Here is a 24,175-nt window from a genome sequence, read left to right on the forward strand (position 1 = left end):
AAATTGCAGAAGGCAGGTATCCTGTGCAGAAGGCAGGTAAGTTAACCAACAAGCCTCCACAGCCTTGGGCACTATGCAGAATATTTCTTGTCTTTAGTTAAATTTAACTCAATTCGTTTGCCATATTACAGGCACAGTGTAAGGGAATACAAAGATAAATGCCTGCACTCTACCCCCAAGGAGTTCAGAGTCCAAGAGAGAGACAGATATATCAACAAATATTAACAGTGCAGAGGGATAAGCCAAGAGTCTAAGTATACGAATAATTCACAGGCAGGAAAGAGAAGGGAGTGATTATCCATCGTCCCCAACCCCTCACTGGGAAGTCTTTGTGGAAGAGGTGACACCTACTCTGGGCTTTGAAAGGCATTTCAGGCAGTGGAGTTGGGGCACAAAGTCACATAGTGATGAAACTGAATGGCATGTTTAGAACGATGTTGCTGGAGGGTGAGAGGAGGATAATGGAGGTGAGTGCCTGAGAAAGTGGAGAAGGCAGCAATGGTAAGATTGTGAGGGGCTTTTTGTACCCTGATTAGGACTTAAGGCAGATGCCAAAGGGCTGGGAGGAGAGATTCATGATTCGATTTTGGTTTTAGCAAGCATTCCAGCAGGACATTGATGACTGATGAAGGGAAGACCAGAATACAGGCAGAGAGAGCAGTCAGAAATCTATCACAGTAATTCAGACATGAGACAAGGAGGACCATGGCATGCGGATGAAGTGGAGAGGCGACACATGAGATACCATCAATTGAGAGAAAATACAGACAGCAGAGGGACAGTGAGACGGAGAAGAGAGAGGTAGATCAGATCGTTTAAGTTGGAGGTAGTTGAGCATTTAAGTGGAGATGTTTTAGAAAAAAGTTGGGTATACATGTCTTGAGCAGGCAAAGCAGAGCAGAAATGTAAATATGAAATCTTCTGGAATTTAGGTGTCAGAATGAAGGGAGAGATGGAAATCTCCTAAGCAAAGAAGACAGGAGAAGCCAAGACAGAATACAGTCCCTTAGGATCATTAAAGTGATTACAGATGTAAAAGCCCTATAAGCCAGGAGAATGGGAGGATTTCAAAATTGAGAGTTTTTTTTTTTTTTTAACTTTTATTTTAGGTTCAGGGGTGCGTGTGCAGGTTTGTTATATTGGTAAACTTGTGTCACAGGGGTTTGTTGTACAGATTATTTTTGCAAGGCTCTTGTATCCATTCGAACCCCGAGAGCGCGCCAACAGACAACACGAGGCGGTGGAGCAACACACTGTTTTAATGAGCGCCTGGGTGCAGACGGGCTGAGGCCTAAAATGGCATCAGCATCAAATGAGGACAGGGCAGGGGCTTTATAGTCTCCTGTAAACAGGAAGTGTCTCAGTCTGATGTAACTGCTACGCAGTACCCGGATGGCCTCTCTCTCGGTCTTCAGGGGGTATGTGTCTTCCAGCCAGCTCTCTTCCTGCTTCTGTTATCTTGCTGACGCACGCTGCTGGCGTCAGTGGCCTTGTGCCTTGGGACTGAGCCTGAGGAGGGAGGAGTTATTCACCCCCTGCCGAGCTTCCAGGCCCTGGGGAAAGTCTATTTGGTTATGGAAAAAGGGAAAAGGGACGTTCTCAATGACTGCTTCAGTCGTGATATGGGGGGTGGGGGGCACCTTGGAAACAGAAAAACTTAATTTGGGGGGTATTCTTGAGAGATGGGTTGGTATTCATAGTGTCATTGCAGCAGGAGCATCGTCTGGATTGTCTGGCGGTTAACCATAGTTTCAACAAGACTTTTAATAGCTTTTATTATTAGTGAGATAACACGGGGGAGAAATAGGAGGAACCCAATGATGAAGATTACTGTTCCTTCCAGTGTTTTAAATCCTCCTAAATTAGAGAACCACCCTCCTAGAACGTTTATTGGGTCCCATCCCTTCCAGCTTTAGGCTGGTATGTGGGCTACTTTTCTGATGTTTGAAGGGATTTCAAGTACTGCTTTTCTGTTATCGTCTATGTTAAGACAACAGTTGGAGATATTAAACTTACCACAGACCCCACCTTCTGCTAATAAGTAGTCTAGTGCTAGCCTGTTTTGATAAATTGCTGTGCTCATTTAGTTTTGTTGTTGCGCAAGCATTTCCAGGGCTGAGGCGGTTTGTTTAGTGATTATCTCTAGAACCGCCTGTAGTCTTATTATTCTATTTAGCATATATATGGGAGTCCGATAACCCCGTGAACCATCCTCAGCCCAAGTGGCAGGACTGTAATACTCCATGATCTGTTGTGGAGGCCATTTGTCCTGTTGCCATCTTTGGCTTCCTCCTACCTTTAAGGATCATTTTGTTGTTGTTGTTGTTGTTTCGGTTATTATATACAGGGACTCTGAGGGTGTTGCCCGCTGTTAATGTTTTGGAGGAAGGAGTAGTCTTGGGGGTGAGCTTGATCCTGGTGCGATGGGTCCAGTGGGGGAGTCCTTGGACTCTCACTGCAGTTGGCGTGCTGAGTATCACAGTGTACGGGGCCTGTCCACTTCGGTTGTAGGTTTTTGTGAGGGTCGAGTTGGCAGATAAACACATCTGTGCCTGCAAGACAGTTATGTTGAGAGGACAAGGAGATGTTGACAGGAAGGGGCATGGCCTCATTTCCTGCTTCAAGAATGAAAGACATTGTCTGGATTAAGGAGGGGAGATAATTCCCGAGTGGCTCAGAGTCTGGTAAGGGTGGAGGCCCCAAGACAAAAGTTCGGCCATAGGTGATTTCAAAGGGACTATGAAAAGAGGGTGCCTTTGGTGTTGCGCAGCGTCTCATGAGGGCGAAAGGGAGATAGTATGATGCAAGGCTTTTGTATGGGTTCGAACCCTGAGAGTGCGCCAAGAGACAACACAAGATGGCGTGGAGCAACACACTGTTTTAATGAGTGCCTGGGTGTAGAGGGCCTGAGGCCTAAAATGGCATCAGCACCAAATGAGGACAGGGCAGGGGCTTTATAGTCTCCTGTAAACAGGAAGTGTCTCCGTCTGATGTAACTGCTACGCAGTACCCGGATGGCTTCTCTCTTGGTCTTCACGGGGTATGTGTCTTCCAGCCAGCTGTCTTCCTGCTTCTGCTATCTTGCTGACACACGCTGCTGGCGCAAGTGGTCTTGAGCCTTGAGACTGAACCTGAGAAGGGAGGAGTTATTCACCCCCTGCCCAGCTTCCAGGCCCCGGAGAAAGTCTTTCAATTTTGTCACTCAAGTACTAGATTTAGTACCTAATAGTTATTTTTTTCTGATCTTCTTCCTCCTTCTGCCCTCCATCCCTCAAGTAGGCCCCAGTGTTTCCTCTTTGTGTCCATGAGTTCTCATCATTTAACTCCCCCTTATAAGTGAGAACATGCAGTATCTGGTTTTCTGTTCCTGTGTTAACTTGCTAAAAATGATGGCCTCCAGCTCCATCCATGTTCCCACAAAAGACATGATCTTATTCTTTTTTATGGTTGCATAGTATTCCATGGCATATATGTATTACATTTTCTTTATCCAATCTGTCATTGATGGGCATTTAGGTTGAGTCCATGTTTTTGCTATAGTGAATAGAGCTGCAGTGAACACTTGTGTGCATGTGTCTTTATGGTAGAATGGGTATATACCCAATGGGTAGATACACAATAATGGGATTGCTGGGTCGAATGGCAGTTCTGTTTTTAGCTGTTTGAGGAATTGCCACACCGCTTTCCACAATGGTTGGACTAACTTATACTCCCGCCAACAGTGTGTAAGCATTCCCTTTTCTGAGAGTTTCAAAGAGAAAGTCGTCTGAAGTATCAGTTGCTACAGAGTGACTAAAAAGAGGTTATATAAGGATTTAGCAGTTAGGAAATTGCAGCAAATCTTTACCAGGGTAACTTTACCTGCATTGTCAGGAAAGAGAGGCCAGTTACAGGGTTGGAAGTGAAGAAGCTGAGTTATGAGTAGAGGTTGTTCCATTAAGAAAATTGTCTTTGAAGTCATGCGGAGAGAAAGATCAGTAGCTAGAAGGGGACACTGGGTTTGGGGGGATGGTTTTAGAAGTTAGAGTCTTGAACATGTTTGTCCATCGAGAAGAAGCAGCCTGTGGAAAGGAAAACTGAAGGGGTAAAGAGATGGAGAGGGATGCATTCTGGACCAGGGTTGGAGACATTAATTGACAACAACAAGAAGAGCACATCTCCATCTGAAATTGTAAGAAAGGAAATAGATGAAAAAGGTTTGTGTGTGTGTATGAAAGGAAAACTCAGGAATTTTAAACCCAATGACCTCAATTGCTCAAGTATGAAGAAAGCCATTTTCCAAGGTGAAGGATCAAGAACGGAGAGAAACAATGAAGGGCAGGCACTGGTGTTTTACATCTGCTATGAACATGGAAGGAATGAAACTTGCAAAGTGGAACTAACTGGGCATGGAAAACGATTTGAGAAATCATAAATTAGCAGAGATGTCTATCAGCAGCCCAGAGGTCTAGAAGTCCTGCCCATTCTCACACCATTAAACCCAGTTCTAACACACTTTGAACCAGATCGTCTAATTCCTCAAAGCTCAGGGCACCTTGTGCTCATGGGGTAAGTATTCAAATTAGATAAATTAGTACAAAATCCGTGCAAAAGGAGTATAGTAAAATCCTTTAATCTATGGACTCTGCCAGCAGGAACTGAATGCAGGTTTTCCAGTATTAGGAGAATGCTCACTGGCTGTTTAATGTCTTCACCAAAGACTAGACAATGGGAAATGGGCTTAAAATGCAGCCAAGTTTCAATAAGGAAGAATATTCTATGGAAGAGTAGCTAAACATGTTAATGGGCTCTGAGAGACTACAGGGAACAGCCTGCCCTGTGGAATACATATGTCTTAAGTGGTTTTGATCCAATCCTAGGAGCATGGTTTATTTGATCTCTTAAATTCCCTTTTAGTGCTATGCCACTGTTGGATTTTAAGCAAAAAGGAATATATAGTAGCACATCCCATATAATGGAGACAGCACATAGTACTTTGTTTCTTTCTTTACTTTTTATTTTACTTTCTTCCATAATAGGCACATTAGAGGTAACTTCTATGTAAAATTATCTGGACAGTACATTAAAATAAGTCACATGTGATTATTAATTGTGTCGTAGTCCCATCAAGTAAAAAAGATTCATAGACCCTCAAGCCTCTCTCCAGCCTTGTTGATTATCACTAGCTTGATTAAAGGGAATGATACTCGTTTGTAAATGCATTTGGCAAACTTACCCTGCTATTGTTTCCATTATTTTGCAAATTACAGACATTGAGATGAAGGCTCTGTAATTTCCTAGTGTTCTCTTTATTCCTGCTTGGAAAACTGGTATTGCCCTGGCATACTTCCACTTTGCTGTTATTTCATTTGAATACAGCAAATTCTTTATTATGATTAACAAAGACTTCTGCTCCATTCCTCTTTGAATATCAGTCTGCTCATAGAGATGTGTTGATTTTGAGCCCTGCTGTCTCCTTGAATCTCTCTGTTTCACTGATCTCAAAGATGTTCAAGACAACAGACACCCAAGTATTCCTAAATGACATGTTTTTTTGTGTGTTCTCCATTTTGAATTTGTTATATGTTTAGTAATTTTACCTTTGTCTGGAACTTTTGTCTGGAACTTTTTTCTCCTCTTCTTTAACTTGTCTAATTCGAAATGCCTCCTTAACTCATTACCTAAGAGCCTGAAAATATGCAAGTGGTCGGGTTTGGTAATCTTAACAATTTGTAAGCTTCTTTGCCCTTTGATATTTTGGGGTTTTTCTTCCTCACATCTCTCTCTCAAGATTTTTGCTCAGTGCCAGGCACTTTGGGGGTATCTTGAGTATATGAATAACTTTCCTTGAGCACTATACACTTCTAATCCATTAACTAATAATTGCACTGGAATCACCCAAAATCAGGCTCTCCTTCCTTAAGTCCTGCCTGAATATCTAGTATAATATTCATTGAGCAATCCTCACACCTACAGAGTACTAAGTGAGTATTTTCCTCCTAAGATCAGTCATATTTAGAAAAAAAATCACATTAAATAGAGCTCTTCTAGGTAGAAAGTGTTAGAACCAAAACAGGTGCATGACTGTGACTTGGGAGCCCATCCTCCATGATCAAATATCAACATGGAAAGTTCTTCTCTTATCTCTCTCCCCCAGCTCCTTTTGTCTCCCCCTTCCCTCCCACTCCTCCCTGGTGTCAGCATCTTCAGTCACTGCTTGTTACTTTAACCCAATTGGGCAAATACTGGAAGGAGTGTACTGAGGATAACAATAGCAACAATAACAGCTCACATTTCTTAAGAGCCTAGCACGTGACAGGCATTGTTCTGTGTTTTACATCCTTTATCTCAGTTAATCTTCTCAACAATTGCAGGAGGAGAGTAATACCAGAGAAGTGGACCCTGAGAACTCAGAGAGCTAGCGACTAAGGAGAAGGTACAGGATTTGAACACAGGATGTCTGATTGCAGAGCTAGAACCACGCTGTGTCTGTGCAGAGGAAGCAGCCAATGAATCATGAGTATTTTATGGTGATTATTATTCAGGTGTGTATCTTCCATGTATTGAGTACTACTACCACATGCTTAGGCTGGGTTTAACCTCTCATCTCATTTACTTTTCACAATCACCCATGGAATTAGGATTTCCGTTTAACAATCAAGGAAACTGAACCTCAAAGGCATTCTGTAACTTGCCCAGCATTACTCATCGAGTAAGAAGGGGGAGTCCTGAATATTCCAGCTAGTCTGCCCTTTTCACCTCTCTTCAGGGTTTGCTTTAGAGAGTGGATTGAATTTTTCCTCATCAGACTGAGGATTCTAATGAGGTCACACTGATGATAGTAATTAGAAATCAGTGGCTTGTGTTTCTCCCTTCATAAGCAGGGTCTTCGTGCCTGAGGGTGGATCACGTGGGCTCCCACACATCTCCTCTTTCTGGGAGCTGTCTGTGCTCTGTTGGCCCGTCTGCCAGAGGGAGGTGTATCATACAGTGGTCTGTGGCACAAGAGGAGAAACTCACACCTGTCTTAACCTCAGCAGTGCTTTGTGTGCCCTGGTGCCCTGATGTCTACAGCTGTCTCAATGTTCTTTAAAATGTAAAAAAGCTCTTTCACTTTTTATTTACAGTCCCTCTACTGTCCATGAGATTCAACTACCAGTGCATGGGGACCAGGCCAGGGCTCAACGCCACATGACAAATGCCATTCTGTATCCAGAATCTTCCTCCTGTCCACTGACTAAGAGGTGCGTTTGTTCCCTGGTAGATCTCATTGAGCCTGGATCTTTCTCTCCTCCTAATGAGCTCTCCGAGGACACTCCTCTGGTGGGGTCACCTTATCAATTTTCTACATATATTCTATGCTTTAAATCTCACTTAGACTCAGGGACAGAGTCCCTACCAGCTGCTTTTTGCTTTTCATCTGTCCCATATCCAAACTCCATAGCCCATGGCACCTATTTCCTTTTGGAAAATTGCTCTTGCCCCCAAATGTTATCTTGGCAGAGGGTAATGCTTGCCTCTGACTAGGGAAGCTGCCCCGCCAGGAAGTGAATGTGCAACCTTGTTTGGCCAGTCGGTGCTCCCCTCTGGGACTGTGAATCATGAGTAGGTGACACAAAGATGTTAGAGATGGGTAGAAATGCTGCCCACTCCTGCTGTGGGTCCTGAGGGCTGGCTCTCACATTGCCCCTAATGCCTGCGAGTTCCAAGCCTACAGCTGATTCCCCTCCCTCTTAGCTTCTCCTCTGCTCCCAAACTTCCAAGGGTCTTATGCTGCTTTCACTGTGCAGGCCTCTCTCATCATGGTAACTTTTAAGCTTGCCCTCTCCAGAGCTGAGAAGCCTGGATTTTTTCTCCACCTTTTGTTGCAACACATTCTATTTTCTTCTGCAAAGACTGATGACCAGGGCATCTTCATGGCTGTACAAGAATGCCATGAAACCATGTATCTTAAATCACAGAATACTCTTGAAATAAAGTCTCGTAGGAACAATATGTGTGTCTAGTAAGAGAACAGCATCTCTGGTCCATGCCAAGTCTGAAAACTAGTGTTATGGCTAATCTTGCTCTTCTTCCCCAAGGATATTCATAGCTGTTGATGGTTCTGAATGGGCAGAAGAAATAATATGTGACTGGGAGCCAGAAAAATTAGAATCTTCTTCCATCTCTGGCACCATCTCATTGTGTAGCTTTAATCAAATTACTCAGCAGCGTTTATTATTGAAGTTGGAAAAAATAAAAGCATTGCATTAGATTTTCTTTAAGTTCCTTTCACACTATGATTTGGGTGTTACCTCTTCCAGTGGTATTTGCATTTTGTCTTCCAAAAGATCCCTAGAATTGCTAAATAGTAGAAAGGAGAGCTTTATTGGCGGTATCAGTCTGCAAACCAGGAAGAGATGGTCTTCAGCATGGACCAAAGGTGCTCTCTCTTCAAAGAGGGAAAGGGCAGGTTGGGTTTTATGCCTCCCAGGTCCAGCATCATGCAATAGAATCCTACACATTGAGCAGGTTTGGGGATAAAGCTGTACATATTTATGAAGGAAGTCGAGCGCATGTGCAATGGGTAAACATACATGTAATATACATCCCACGTTCACTTTGAGGTGGGGTTTCAGCATTAAAATGAGGTGGAATTTGGAACTTTACAGCAAAAGGTGAACTATAGGACACAGACAGTTTGTGTGCAGTCTCTATTAAGCTGGCTGAAACTGGCTTGAGGTTTGCAGTTGCTTATCAAGAAAGAATGTTTATAAGACTGGTCCTCTATCCAATCAGAGTTACAGTGACCTGGGTTGTAAATCAGAGTTAGGAAGGCTCTGACACTTTGCCTGATAGCTCCTATTGTTAGGAAGTTTAGCAAGGGTATAAATTTTTTCTTGTAACTGTAGGAATTTAGGAAGTTACCATGCCAGCCAAGCCTGAACCCTTGGCTCATAGATAACTTTCATTCCCTTAACTAGGGTCCATCTTAGTTGAGAAAGGGGCATCTATTTTGGTCTCTCAGATCACAGTTATATCAGAAGATTCTTGAAGTTTTCAAACTCTTGAGATCAAACATAAATCATTAGTATCCAGAAGTCAAGCTTTATAACAGGCTATCAGGAAAAATATTTTTGGTTTACTGAGATGAAGATGAGAGGAAGGAAAAGGGAAGAGAGGAGAGGCTTCTCCAATTTTACTATTTGTGCTTTTTGGAAATTGCAACTTCACAACCCATTCCTTTTCTCATTAGACAAATAATGCAAAGAGCTTAACTACCACACCAGCATGCTATGAGGAGCTCCCTGGTGTGCTTCAATATTGGACCAAACACAAGACAGATGTATTCCTGCTGCCTGTGTAACATTACAACTCATTGATCAAACGCAGCAACATCAACATCTCAAGGAGTCCCTTTGTTCAAAACACAGTAAATGACTCCACATTTTCCCTTTGAGTCAATAAAAGACTCTGCTTGTCACCTTGCCTGGAGCGGGGTGGTTTTTCACTATGTGAGTATCCGTCTTTTCATTTCTGTCCCTTATGTTGATGGGCACATGTCTGTATTGCTGTCCCTGTTACAACTCACCCCAGTGAATGTTAGCTGTGATGCCGGTAGTTACCATCTCTTGACTGTTTACCCAACAGATAACAATGCTTACAAATGCCTTAAAAATATTACCATTAGGTTTCAACAACTGGATGAAATAAATATATTTTTCTCTTCATTTTGTATGAGGAAACTAGACAACAAGAGGGTCAGTAAATTCCCGAAAGTCATACAGATAGTAAGAGGCAGAGCTGGGCTATGCACTTGTGCTTATTTTCCTCAGTATTCTTGCTGCTACAAGGAACCTTGAAAGATGAGATTTTCAAGAGCATGAGCAGATTGTCTCAGGAATTGGAGGAGGATAAGCACCTATTACTTATCTCTATTCATTTTGACTCCGGCCTGTGTAAAAGCAGGAAATAGAAGGCATGAGTGTTCTCCATAATATTTGCAGTTCATAAGTTAGAAATTAGCAATCAGCCCCTTTTCACGTAGGACACAATAATAGACACTGGCACAGTCCCTGCAATTTAGTTATGTAAAGAAAACAGGAAACAAGCACATTTTCACTGCAGTTTCAGTCTGAGGAGGGCTGGCATCTGCTGACGTGAGGGCTAGATTTTCTTGTCAATATCGTATTTACTATCCCGATCACATGAGCAGAGAGAGGAGGATGAGTCACAGTTAACTGCCTGCTAAATTAGGAAAATGTAATCCATTTGTTTCTTTCAAATTAGATTCCCCCAAAGCATTTTAGACCTTTTTTTTCCTCAGCAACCATAGCCACAACCTAAACAGCTAACACATTCCCAAACTAGGCTAATCTGGCTGTCTATTATAGCTAGACAATCTGGCTGTCTATTATAAGTAAATAAATTACCATTTTGCAGCATTTCCTTCCAAAATTAGGGCAGGATTTTGAGTACATTCATCTTCACCTACAAATGCCAAACTTCTTCTGCCCTGGCTTGACTCATGTCCACCCCTCACTGCCTACTTTCAAGAGCCATCAAAATACAATGTAGTATGTTGATGATTAATATTTCTAGAAAGCCACAAAGTAGTCCTTAAACAATAGGAATCATAAATCATTAGCTCTGTGAGGAATCTATTGGATCACTCATTTTATAGATAAGGGAAATGGAAACCCAGGAAGGCTGAAGCAGTCTCATGAACTTAGCTCTCTGGATGCCAGATTGACAGTTGCAGCCCCCCTTTTTTCTTTTCTTCGTTTTGCTTTCTTTTTTTTTTTTTTTTTTTGAGATAGGGTCTCACTCTTGTTGCCCAGGCTGGAGTGTAGTGGTGCAGTCGTGGCTCACTGCAGCCTCAACCTCCCAAACTCAAGAAATTCTCCCACCTCAGCCCCCTGAGTAACCAGGACTACAGGCACGTGCTACCATGCCAGGCTAATTTTTTTATTTTTATTTTTTGTAGATAGGGGGTCTCCCTATGTTATCCAGGCTGGTCTCAAATTCCTGGGCTCAAGCAATCCTCTGCCTCAGCCTCCCAAAGTGCTGGGTATACAACCATGAGCCACCACTCCTGGCCTCCTTTTTTTTTTTTTTTTTTTCTTTTCTCCTGTGCACACCAGTATACCTGAAAATCAGTGCCGTATAGGAAATCCTGGTTTGGAAGTGTAAAATGTGTGATGATCAAACAAACAAAAAAGCAAACAAACAAGCCAGCAAGTCCACAGACTGTGTCAGCTCGGCCATTCTCCAGGAGGGGTACTTGGGATGAAGAGCTGGGAACTCTTCTGTAGAAGATAGTTCAGCTTAATCTCCCAACCTGCAGCCTTTCACTTCCTTTTCTTATAAAATGTGCTGACTTGGATTAGGGCCTGATTTCTCATTTTACTCATATTTAGCAATGAGGTCAGAGACTGGTTTTCTTCAACCATAGACACTAGATTGCCTGTTTTGATCTTTATTTTCAAAGAATGCTACCACTCTTTGGAAACTACTGGTGTTATTTCTCCAAGTGAACTGAGCTGCATGTTTTTGTGCCCTGCACAGAGGAGGTACAAGTTTTAGCAGTAACATAGGGCAAGCAAAGGGTACCGCTAGGAACCGTCATTACTCCTTGTGGTCATCATTGCCATCTTCATCTCTTAAATTTAGGCTCTGTTAGGGTCTTTACATGGATGCCTCACGTAGTATTCATATGAATGTTTTATAAATGGGAACACTAAATCTTAGAAGTTAAAAAACGTTGGCTAGGCCACATCACTAATGAGAAACTTAAGCCTGAAACCAGGAGTCTGACTCCAGATCAAGTGGTTGATTATGTGTGGCCTTGGCCAATTCACTCAGAAGGAAAATAGTACAGGATTTTCAGCAGCATCTGCATTTTGAACAGAGCATCTACACATCATATAGCTAGGGGTGTTGGTTCAGATTGCCGCCTTTGAAGGTTGGACATGAAAGTTAACTTTTCTGTCTTCATTTCATCTCCAGTCTAACAGTAATAATAACAGGTTGCTGTAGGAGTGAAATGAAAAATTGTAGCATCTATGAAAATCCCTAGAGCAGTGATAAGGACTTGGTAAATCTCACTTTCCTCCCTTGCATCAAGGAGATGCCTGGCCTAACCCAAAAGAATAATTTGTAATTTGTAATGGTGATGTTTTTTTTTTGGGGGGGGGGGATGGAATCTTACTCTGTCACCAGGCTGGAGTGCAGTGACGTGATCTCGGCTCACTGCAACATCTGCCTCCCAGGTTCAAGTGATTCTCCTGTCTCAGCCTCCTGAGTAGCTGGGACTACAGGCAGGCGCCACCACTAAATTTTGTATTTTTAGTGGAGATGGGGTTTCACCATGTTGGCCAGGATGGTCTCGATCTCTTCACCTTGTGATCCACCCACCTGGGCCTCCCAGTGCTGGGATTACCAGCATAATGGTGATTTTTAAAAAACTGAGAAGCAGTGCTCACAGACAGACATTTTGAGATGAATGGACACCAGTGTAGTCATTTTCAGGCAGCAGGGATTTGTACAACGAGGAGTTCTAGTACAGAAGCTAACAGCAACAGAACCAGACTACCTGGGTTCAAATCTCAGCTTGCTGTCTGCTTACTGTGTGACCTGAACTCTCTGCACTTTTATTTTTTCTTGAAAAATTAGATTTTGTTTATAGAAAACCAAGCAATTCAATTTTTAAAATTGGCAAAGGGACTGGGTACGATGGCTTATGCCTGTAATCCCAGCACTTTGGAAGGTCAAGGTGAGCAGATTGCTGGAGGCCAAGAGTTCGAGACCAGCCTGGGCAATATGGTAAGACCCCATCTCTCCCCAAAATTAAAAAATTAGCTGGGTGCAGTGGTATGCACCTGTAATCCCAGGTTTACTGGATCATATTTTAATTCTATATTTAGCTTTTTTTTTTTTTTTTTTTTTAGACAGAGTCTCACTCTGTCACCCAGGCTGGAGTGCAGTGGTGCACTCTCGGCTCACTGCAACCTCCGCCTACTGGGTTCTAGTGATTTTCCTGCCTCAGCCTCCTGAGTAGTTGGGATTACAGGTACATGCCACCATGCCCAGCTAATTTTTGTACTGTTAGTAGAGATGGAGTTTCACCATGTTAGCCAGGCTGGTCTCGAACTCCTGACCTCAGGTGATCTGCCCACCTTGGCCTCCCACAGTGTTAGGATTACAGGCGTAAGGCATCACGCCCAGCCTCTGTACTTAACTTTTGAGGAACTGCCATGTGCCTGCTACTCTGGGGTGGCTGAGGTGGGAGGATGGCTTAAGTCCAAGAGGTCGAGGCTTCAGTGAGCTATGATCACACCACTGCACTCCAGCCTGGGCAACAGAGTAATACCCTACCTCTTAAAAAATGGCAAAGAACTTGTATAGATATTCCTCCAAAGAAGATATACAAATGGCCAAAAAGCACATGGAAAGATGCACAAATATTTATCATTAGCCACCAGGGAAATACAAACCACAGAACAATGAGCTACCACTTCACACCCACTAGGACAGCTATAAAAAAAGGGGAGAAAATAACTAGCGTTGGCAAGAACGTGAAGAAATTGGCACCCTCATACATTGCTGGTGAGAATGTAAGATGATGCAGCCTCTGTGGAAAGGTTTGGCAGTTCCTCAAAAGTTAAATATATAGGCTGGGCGCGATGGCTCACGCCTGTAATCCCAGCACTTTGGGAGGCTGGGTAGGTGGATCACCTGAGGTCAGGAGTTCGAGAGCAGTCTGGCCAACATGGTGAAACTCTATCACTACTAAAAATACAAAAATTAGCCAGGTGGGTGGCATGTGCCTGTAATCCCAGCTACTCAGGAAGCTGAGGCAGGAGAATCACTTGAACCCAGTAGGCAGAGGTTGTAGTGAGCCGAGATTGCACCACTGCACTCCAGCCTGGGTGACAGAGTGAGACTCTGTCTCAAAAAAAAAAAAAAAAAAAAGCTGAATATAGAATTAAAATATGATCCAGTGATATCACTTTTGTGGGTATATCCAAAAGAATTGCAAACAGGTGTTCAAATGAAAACTTGTATGTGAATGTTTAAAGCAGTACTATTTATAATAGTTAAAAGGTGGAAGCAACCCAAATGTCTATCAACTTGTGAATGGATAAAGAAAATGCAGTATATCCGTACACTGGAGTATTATTCAGCCATAAATGGAATGCAATATTGATACATTGTTGCAACATGGATGAACCTCGAAAGCATTGTGCTGCGTGAAAGATACAAAAATCATACGATATTTAATCACATTATATAATTGAATTTATAAGAAATAGGAAAATTGGTAGAGATAGAAAGCCAGTTAGTGATTGCCAGTGGCTGGTGGGAGGGCAGTAGGTATAGTCAGTGGGTATACGGTTTTTTGGGGGGGGCGATAAGAATGTTCCGGAGCTAGATAGTGGTGATGCTTGCACAACATTGTATATGTGTGTGTGTTTTTGGTTTTGGTTTTTGGTTTTCAAGACAGGATCTTGCTCTGTTGCCCAGTTTGGAGTAGTGGCATGATTACAGCTTACTGCAGCCTTGACCTCCAGGCACGAGCAATCCTCTCACCTCAACCACCGTAGTAGTTGGGACCACAGGCACACACCATCACACTCTGCTAATTTTTTATTTTTTATAGAGATGGAGATCTCCCTATGTTGCCCAAACTCCTGGGCTCAAGTGATCCTCCCTTCTCAGCTCCCCAAAGTGCTGGGATTATAGGTGTGAGTCACCACACCCAGCTGTGCAATATTGTGAACACACTAAGTGCCACTGAATTGTGCACTTTAAAAATGGTTAACATAGTAAGTTTTATGTTATGTGTATTTTACCACAATTTTAAAAAAGGGATCACGGTAACACATACCTCATGGGGTAAAGTCTTAAATTACATAGTAAGCACCAAATCATTGTTGTCAATGATGGTGAATGGCAGGGATAAAGGCTAGGAGAAGATAGAAAAGTCAAGATTGAAAAGGTGGACTCTCAATTACCTAAAAACGCTTCTGGATTAGTATTGTTCTGGACTGTCATAGGTATGAATAGAACATTGCAAAACCTTATGGGAAATTTCAGACGCAAATCATTATTTGGGAATTCTGGGCCAAGCATGACCAGCCTGCTTAGGATTCAAGAGAGATTGTCCACTAAATACCTCCAAAATGAGCTTGGGGTACACATTTTGTGTGTTGCTTTTCTTGCTTTATTTCTTAGCCAGTCATCTTTATCAAAAATATCCTTTTCAAAATGAGGTACCTATGGTGTTTGTGGATAATTCGGGGTTCTGTGTAAAGTAATTGTTAAAACTATTAAATAACTGAAAACATAAAATGTAAAATGCCAAAACAAAGAAAAGGTGGACTCAGGAAGAAGTTAGCTGAGGCCTGGCTGGTAAGAACATGAGGGATGAGTGCAGGAATTATGTAGGCAACATGGAAGAGGTGGTGTAGAAGGAAAACGTGTATACATGTGTATAGTAAGTTAGAAGGAGATACAGCAACCTTTTCATAAAATTCTAAGCAACAGACTAGTGTACACAAAACCAGCCTGAAGTCAATGGTAGGTTGATATTCTGTGGTAAGAAGAAATTCAGTGAATTTAATACAGCATGCATGACTTTGCAAGCTCTAATTTGTGAAGTAATCCAAGCTTCAGTTTGAGAGAGAGAGAGTTCACACCAAGAGCCTTCCTCTTTTTTTTTTTTTTAAACATTCCTGGGTGCAATTAAAAAGAGTAGTCAGGGTGCTTTGGTGGGGATGGACATTTTTGTTGGGCAGTACAACAGATTTCAGGAAAGGAGGCTATAATATTCAGTCCCACCTTGTCTGGTGGTAGCTCTGATTCTAGAGTAGTCTAGATACGCACTTTCCAAGGCATGACCCCAGAGAGAGAGAATAATGAGCTGATAGCTAGTAGTGCACCCCACAATGGCTCTGTGGGACACTTCTCATTTTCATGTCACCCTCAACCCTCCTTCACCTGCCAATATTCTGACCATGATAGGCTAGATGTGAGGTCTATGGACTGCACACAGGAAAAAGCTGTAATTCTTGGAGTCAAAACATAGAAGGGAGAAGAGACAGGGAATAAGATATGAGCTGCCACAGACCCTTGCAGCTCATAGTTATCTACTTCCTTGCTCCTTGTCTAGGCTTGGTGCTTAGAAACTCCTTTCTAGCAAATGCTCTCTTAGAAAAGGGAAATAAAATGCAGATTTGCAGCAGGCTAGGGCTAAAGAAACCCTGATATGTGCACTAGAAGCTGGGGGAAAATACAGTTATCAGCTAGGTTTACAAGCTGTTTTTCTGTCTTGCAAGTGTGGTGGGTGGAGTTGTTTATAGGTGAAGGTGTCCAGATTCCTTTATCCCAAGCCCTTGCCTCATGCATACATTTTCTTCTGCAACTCGGTCTCCAACTAGTAAATGAGAGTCCTTGCCAGTTGGGTTCCTGGGCAGTTTATTAGGCAGAATTGGGAGAATGGAAGAGGGTAGACCAGAGAAATGGAAAGGTTGATGGAAAGGAAGTGAGTGAATGGGGCTAATGGCTTAGGGTGGCAATGATGATCTATATCACAAAAAGGGGAGAGAAGGTAGGCCAGGGGGCTGAGCGGAGAGAAGCCGTGTGGACTGTTTTGGAAGAGGGAATTTTGGATTTTACAAGTTAGAGGCTCTTGGGGATTGCTGGAGACCTAGGGGTAAGGGGAGAATTGGCAGAAAAGGAGGTAGAGGCTTTGATGGCTCTTGATTAGAACCCCCGAGGGAGAGGGAAGTATAGATTCAAATCCTCTTTAATTCCTATTTGGCAGCTGGACTGGTACTCCTTAAACATAGAGTTGAGAGCACAGGAGATCAGCATGTATTTGGGTCTCACAAATAAAAGTAGAGACTTGACTGCCCCGTGGTATAACTTGTCCCTTTCTTCTGAGAAAGCGATCCAAATGATGCAAAGACCATTGATTCAAAGAAACATGGATGAGAAGCCATAGCTCTAAGAAGCAAAACTCTCCGGTGGGACATTGGAAATGTGCTCTCTGTGATTCACTCTGAGATGCTTAAAGGGTTTGTTTTAGCAGCAGCACCATCTTTCTCTGTATTTGTATTAGATGGAGCTTATCTCTGCAAACCATGTTGTTTCTTTCAGAGAAGTTCCTCTTTCTACACGCATGCGCGCGCGCGTGCGCACACACACACGCACACACACACGAGTTGTAACTTACCACAGCCGTAGAAAAGAGAATGTCCAGGATAGCTTGAAAGTTAAGGAAAGATCTCAAGGACCATTGATTTAGGAAAACTAACTCCAGGGACGTTCGTTTCACCAGCCAGTTTCTCCTTCCCTCCACAACAGGTGAGGGAAGAAATTTAAGTTCTGCTTACAAATGAGGTGAGAGTTCATTTAATCCATTCACCGTGACCAAAGTTACAAAGGGCTCTCTGGTTATTAAGCATTCAGTTATTTTTTCTTGTTTTCAAAAATTGATTTTTTTTTGGTCTAAGAAAGTAAATAAAGCCTATTTCTTTCAATCTTTCAAAATATTGCAATGAGATTATTTGAGCTCCTGTTCTGGTAAAATCATCACTTCTTCAAAGATGATTTCTTGCAATTGTCTCATTATTTACATGGTCAGAGAGGTTACTTAAAGAGTAGCCCTTTAAAACCTGGAGCATTGAGAGAGAACCACAAACAGCCCTATACCATGAAAAATCCTATTTATGTGGGAGGGAAATTTTCTTAAACTTCAGTTTTTAAATCTGTTTGGGACATTAAATCTCTCCACCTCCCACTCTCTCCTCCCTCACTGACTTCTGAGGAACAACAACCACCAAGAAAAAAAATAAAACACTGTGTTTTGAATTCCATTATGTTTCCAAACTTCCAAGTCAGAGGAAATTGTTTAAAATGACTTACCCCACACAAATACACGGAAGGAGGAATGGAAGAATAACTTGCCAGCTCACAAGATCACTTTTCTCTACTAACCACCCACTTTTGCTGACCTGACAAATTAAAAGTATGTAATTTCCTCACAGCATTTCCGACATATTTTAGTGATATTTTGTAAGAGTTAAGAGAATTCTGTTTGCTCTTCTTACACAGGCCTCTTGGACTTTGGTTCCTTGAACAGGATCCTAAGCTTGGAAACTCTCCAAGTGACAGAAAATTGGCAGGTTCTTCATCGTTGATTCCTTACTGGCTCTTTGGAGAGGAAAGGAGTTCTGCTCAGGACTTGGCCGAGCCCTTTGCTTGGCACCTTAGCCAGTAACTCAAAGTTCAAGGAACTTGACAGACAGAGGCTGTTTTTCTGGTGAAAGATTTGAACGTGCCCATTTGAGTCTGTCATCGCACGTCTGCATCTTGTCTCCTTCCAGAGGATGCTTATTTCTGACCAGGCTCATGATGGGTGTATTCTATGTGGAAAGACTTTTGCCTGCCCCTGCGGCATTTACCTTGGATCAGGGTGAGCCCTGGATCTCTCCATTGCCTCAATGCATACAGCCTCACCGTGCCAAGTGGAAGCAGTGGCAGTGTGTGTGTGTGTGTTTAACTGTTATTCAAACAGTTTAAAAAAAAAAAAGACAGAAGGCTTAGACAGATTTCCAGAAAACAGACTGTGTCAGTCTAGACTAGTAAAACCCAGCCAGTTTAATTTCTGAATTTGTTGTTATTATTTCTGAATGTATTTTGTATTTAACCTACTTCTCCCTTGCCCCATCCCCACAAAAAAAAGAGTAAAAAGGTAAGAAAAATAACCAGTTTCAACCACTATCCTGGCATTATGAAAGTTAAAATTCCAAAGATTAGAGATTATATATTGCTCCTATGAAAAATAACCTTTGTGTGAATCTTTTAAGATTCCTACTTTTTAAAAAAAAATCACAAAAGCAGCATATGTTATTGTTGAAACTTTAGAAAAAAATAAGCCAAAAGAAGAAAATTGAAACCATGTATAATTTCACCATCTAGACATAAGATTACATGGTTTGTTAAGTAAAAATTGGTCTTGAGTTAGGTAGAACAGAGTTCAAATTATGGGCCTACCTGTATGATTCAGAGCAAGTTAACCTCACTGAGCATTGAACTTCTGTCCATAAAGTGAGACATATTTATAGGGCTATGGAGGGTTGTGGTAAAATTCTGGACACAAAAGTAATTGCTGATTGATAATATCTGTATCGTATCCCCTAAACTACTGATATTTCATTGTTAATTTCATACTACCTGCAGTTTCAGAAAATGGGCTCATTAAATTTTTCTCACATTCCGTTCTTTGTTATATTGCCATGACAATATATGTGGTAGATAAACCTGTAATCCCAACACTTTGTGAGGCTGAGGGGGGCGGATCACTTGAGACCAGGCGTTAAAGACCAGTCTGACCAACATGGCAAAAACCCGTCTCTTCTAAAAATACAAAAATTAGCTGGGTGTGGTGGTGTACCTGTAGTCCCAGCTGCTCGGGAGGCTAAGAGAATCATTTGAACCCGAGAGGCACAGAGGTTACAGTGAGCTGAGATCGCACCACTGCACTCCAGGCCGAGTGACAGAATGAGACCCTGTCTCAAAAAACAACAACAAACTGATAATGTGGAGAAATTGGTACACTGCGATTGAGGATGTGAGGTGGTGCAACCACTTTAGAACACACTGAGTTCCTCAAAGAGTTAAACATTGAGTTACCATATCACCCAGCAGCACTACTCTTAGGTATCAACCCAAAAGAAATGAAAACATAGGACCACACCAAAACTTGTACATGAATGTTCATATCAGTATTATTCGTAATAGCCAAAAAGTGGAAACAACTCAAATGTCCATTAACTAATGAATATATAATAAAATATGGTATATCAATAAAGTCAAATGTTATTCAGCAATAGAAAGGAATGAAGTAGTGGAAAGTGCTACAATATAGATGAACCCTGGAACATTACGCTAAATGGAAGAGGCCAGTTACAAAGGACCGTGTATTACATTATTCCATTTATATAAAATGTCCAATTAATCAATTATGGTTACAAAGGACAACCTACTATATCCTTATGGTGGTGAAGCCATTCTGTATTTTGACTTCGGTAGTAAAATGCCAGCCTACACAGCAATAAAAATCGCATAGTGCTAAATACAAGCACACACACACACACAGACACAGACACACACATAAACATAAGCACAAGTAAATTGGAGAAAATCTGAGTAAGATTTGTATCAATGTCAATATGCTAGTCTTGATGTTGTATGACAGTTTTACAAGATGTTATCATTGAGGGAAATTGGCAAAGGATACATAGAATTTCCCTGTATTACTTTTTACAACCACATGTGAATCTAAAATTATCTCAAAATAAAAAGTGTAATTAATAATAAATAAAATAATACAATAAAATAACCTTTTGACCAAAAAAAAAAAAAAAAAGAAAAACCACTGAGCAGAAGAAAATAAAAGAAAAAAGGGATTATAGTATGCAGAAGACACAAAGCCTAACCTAGCTAACACTTTTTTTTTTTTTTTTTTGAGATGGAGTCTCACTCCCATCACGCAGGCTGGAGTGCAGTGGCATGAGCTTGGCTCACTGCAACCTCCACCTCCCAGGTTCAAGCAATTCTCCTTCCTCAGCCTCCCAAGTAAGTGGGATTACAGGTGTGCACTACCACACCTGGCTAATTTTTGTATATTTAGTAGAGACAGGGTTTTGTCATGTTGGCCAGGCTGGTCTTGAACTCCTGACCTTAGGTGATCCACCTGCCTCAGCCTCCCAAAGTGCTAGGATTACAGGTGTGAGCCACCACACTCGCCCCTAAAAATTTAACTCAAGCCAATAGAAGCATATTAATCACACTCATTTCTCACTAAATTTGAATAAAAATATCAAATCAGTAAGGCAACAAGAAAATGAGATTTTAAAAACAATTTCTGAATGAATAAAACAAATTAAAAGAATATAGAGCTAATATAAAATTAAAACAATAAAAACTGGTGAATATTAAATTACTGACAGTATTACAAATAAAAAACTATATAGGAGACAATATATGTAGTAGATAAACATAATCCAATATAAGAAGAATTGATGTATCTGAATTGAAAAACCACAAAATAGAAGATATATCTCCTATATAGTTTTTTTATTAGTAATACTGTCAGTAATTTAATATTCACCAGTTTTTATTGTTTTAATTTTATATTAGCTCTATATTCTTTTAATTTGTTTTATTCATTCAGAAATTGTTTTTAAAATCTCATTTTCTTGTTGACCAGAGCGCTTATAGGTGACCTCTCCATGTGGCTTGAGCCTGTCACAGCATGGTGGCTGGATTCTGGGAGTCAGCATTCCAGGAGTGAGCTTTCTAAGAGGAAAAAATGAGGAGCTGTCATACAAAAAAAGGTAATTTTTTTTTTAAAGATAGAGTTGGGAGGTTCTAGGCCAGCCCTTATATGTATGCAACTGGCATGTCTCACTGTGCGCCACCCATGAAACCCCAAAGCCTCTCAGAATGTAGTGTGAAAGCCACTGCCTGAGTTAAGACCTCTAGATTTAGATGTCATTCAGATTTCTCACACAAAGGTGGGGATGCAGTAAGGTCACACTAAAGCCACCTGTAGTTTAGTCCCTTCTGAAACCATGGCTCCACTTCCTGAGGCCGTGATAGCTGAGGATGACTTGCTATTTGTGAACGCCTTCTTCTTCCACTTGCTCTGTGCCCCAGCCTTTCCCAGGAGTTCCCACGGGGCTCCCCGCTGTCCTGAGTCCTCTCCCACTTGTGAGTGGGCCCCACCAGGGCTCTGTAGTGGCTTTTTTTGCTACTTCTGAGCCAGTGGAGCCACCTCTGCTGTTGTATCCCCTTTCTCTCCCACTTTGTACCTCAGACCTTGTACGAAGTGGGAACAAACATTTTCCATGTCCATTTTTCTCTATGTGAAGGCCACAGGGTCAGGCTTGTTTGCACTCTTTCCTCTTTAAAAACAGAGCTTTTGGCCGGGTGCGGTGGCTCAAGCCTGTAATCCCAGCACTTTGGGAGGCCGAGATGGGCGGATCACGAGGTCAGGAGATCGAGACCATCCTGGCTAACATGGTGAAACCCCGTCTCTACTTAAAAAAAAAAAAAAACAAAAACAGAGCTTTTGCTTGTTCATTGGTTTTTAAGGGCCTTGCTTCTCATGAAGGCTCTGCTTCCTTAGACTTTGGCACAAAACCCAAAGGGACTGAGCAGGAAACATACCTGACTCCTCCTTCCCCGGGATACCCTTGAGAGCCTTTTCTTTCCGCTCTCAACTGTTGGCCTCACACCAGGCCTGTACTTCTTGTACCTCTACCCCTCCACCCTTTCCCTTCAGGATTTCCTTCCCAATCTTCCTTCCCTGTGAAGAATGGCCTTTATTTGCCCAGCAGCTCAAGGAGGTTAGTCTTTCCAAATAGATCTGTGCACCAGCTGACCCTATGAGATGCTCCCGTGAAACCCCCTGGGCTTTAATGAGCAATGATCAGGGCAGCAGGTCCCTGCTGGCCCCTTGACTATGCTCAGGCAGATCTCAACTTCCTGGGCCTGAGCAGTGAGGCCCAGCTCTGGAACCCTGTTACATTGTAGTGATTGAAAGGAAGCTAGAGAGAGAGCCGTTGGCACTCCTGAGAACAGAAGCTAGGCAGCCAGATTCCCATCTGATAATGGGTTGTATCCTGGCTTACTGGGAAGAGAAGTTTATCGTAGACTCTACTTGCTAGGTGTCCACTCGAATAAAGGCAAAAGAGATGTTTGCAGCCCTTGCCTCTTGAAATGGAAGAGCCACCTAGTTATTGTTTCTAAAACCCTGTTTTCTCTTGTGTTCTTGAAAACCTTGGCTTCATTTCCTAATTCCAGAGTCCTCCCATTCATCTCAGATCCTCCTCACCTATACGTGCCACTTGGACCTCATTTTCTGGCAAACTACCATGGGCTCACCAGCTTCGGCTCCAGTTTTCAGAGCCATGTGATGAGACTTCCCTCCTTCATCACAGACTGTTTGGCACCGATCCCAGCCAGGGTGAGCTTCTACTGCTGCAGAATCAGAAAAGAAAGGGGACATTTTTAGCATGGAGACTATGATGGTTAATACTGACTGTCAACTTGATTGGATTGAAGGATGCAAATTATTGTTCCTGGGTGTGTCGTTGGAGGTGTTAGCAAAGGAGATTAATCTTTGAGTCAGTGGACTGGGAGAGGCAGACCCACCGCAGTCTGGGTGGGCACCATCTAATCAGCTGCCAATGCAGCTAGAATAAATCAGGCAGAAGAACATGGAAGGACTAGACTGTGTGAGTCCTACGACCTTTATCTTTCTCCCATGCTGGATGCTTCCTGCCCTCAAACATCGGACTCCAAGTTCTTCCGCTTTTGGGCTCTTGGATTTACACCAGTGGTTTGCCAGGGGCTCTTGGGCCTTCAGCCATAGACTAAAGGCTGCACTGTTGGTTTCCTTACTTTTGAGGTTTTGGAACTCAGACTGGCTTCCTTGCGCCTCCCCTTGCCTATGGTCTATTGTGGGGCTTCATTTTGTGATCATGTAAGTCAATACTGCTTAATAAACTCCCCTTCGTATATACATCTATCCTATTAGTTCTGTCCCTTTAGAGAACCCTGACTAATACAGAGACCCTCATTGTGTACCACAGGTGTGAATTCCATTCTGTTATCAATATTCCCTTTCTGGAAACAGTTTATTTACCACATATTGCTCATGGTAACTAACACAAGCACACCTATTCCAGATAAACTTTTGTAGATTTAGGGGCAACCCCAGCCTAGAGTGGGGCAGGGCAAGACAAAGTAGTCCTGTAATACCTGTCCAAGGTGTCTGACCCTAAGATGGTGGGAAAATCATGCCACTATTGAATACGTATGTTGCCACCTACCCATCTCCACCTGTAGCAGACATCACTCATCTGTCATAATATTTTTTCTGGTGGAGCACAAATTTAGCCTCAGCATCTTTCTCGTCTTAGGACCACAGCAACAGCATGCAATGGAATTTGACATGTAAAGGACACCTTATTTTTCACTTCTGAAATATAATGAAGATGAGTTTAGTTAATCAGAGTGAAGAGGGTAAGGGAATGGCTGATTAGAACAGCCTGTGAAAGAGGAGGAAGGAGAGGAGGTAAAAAGAAAATGGGAAAGCCAAGCTGGGCTGTCAGGGGTGAAAAGTCCCCAGGAGATAATG

The 24,175-nt window shown here is 42.3% G+C and overlaps 2 long non-coding RNA genes across 2 annotated transcripts; one reads left to right on the forward strand and one right to left on the reverse strand.

Annotated features, from left to right (window-relative positions):
* The first annotated feature begins 22 nt into the window (after positions 1-22).
* LOC106999828 (uncharacterized) lies at positions 23-23,557 on the forward strand. Its single transcript, XR_013397317.1, has 5 exons — positions 23-467; positions 6,354-6,524; positions 7,107-7,223; positions 21,239-21,365; positions 22,837-23,557. It is a non-coding gene; the product is annotated as an uncharacterized LOC106999828 (long non-coding RNA).
* On the reverse strand, positions 2,864-19,238 carry LOC114680287 (uncharacterized). The gene is made up of 2 exons (XR_003732418.2): positions 17,890-19,238; positions 2,864-3,131 (listed from the first exon to the last, which is right to left on the reverse strand). It is a non-coding gene; the product is annotated as an uncharacterized LOC114680287 (long non-coding RNA).
* Positions 23,558-24,175: the final 618 nt, after the last annotated feature.

This window comes from Macaca mulatta, chromosome 8 (genome assembly GCF_049350105.2).
Source record: "Macaca mulatta isolate MMU2019108-1 chromosome 8, T2T-MMU8v2.0, whole genome shotgun sequence".
Lineage (NCBI taxonomy): Eukaryota > Metazoa > Chordata > Mammalia > Primates > Cercopithecidae > Macaca > Macaca mulatta.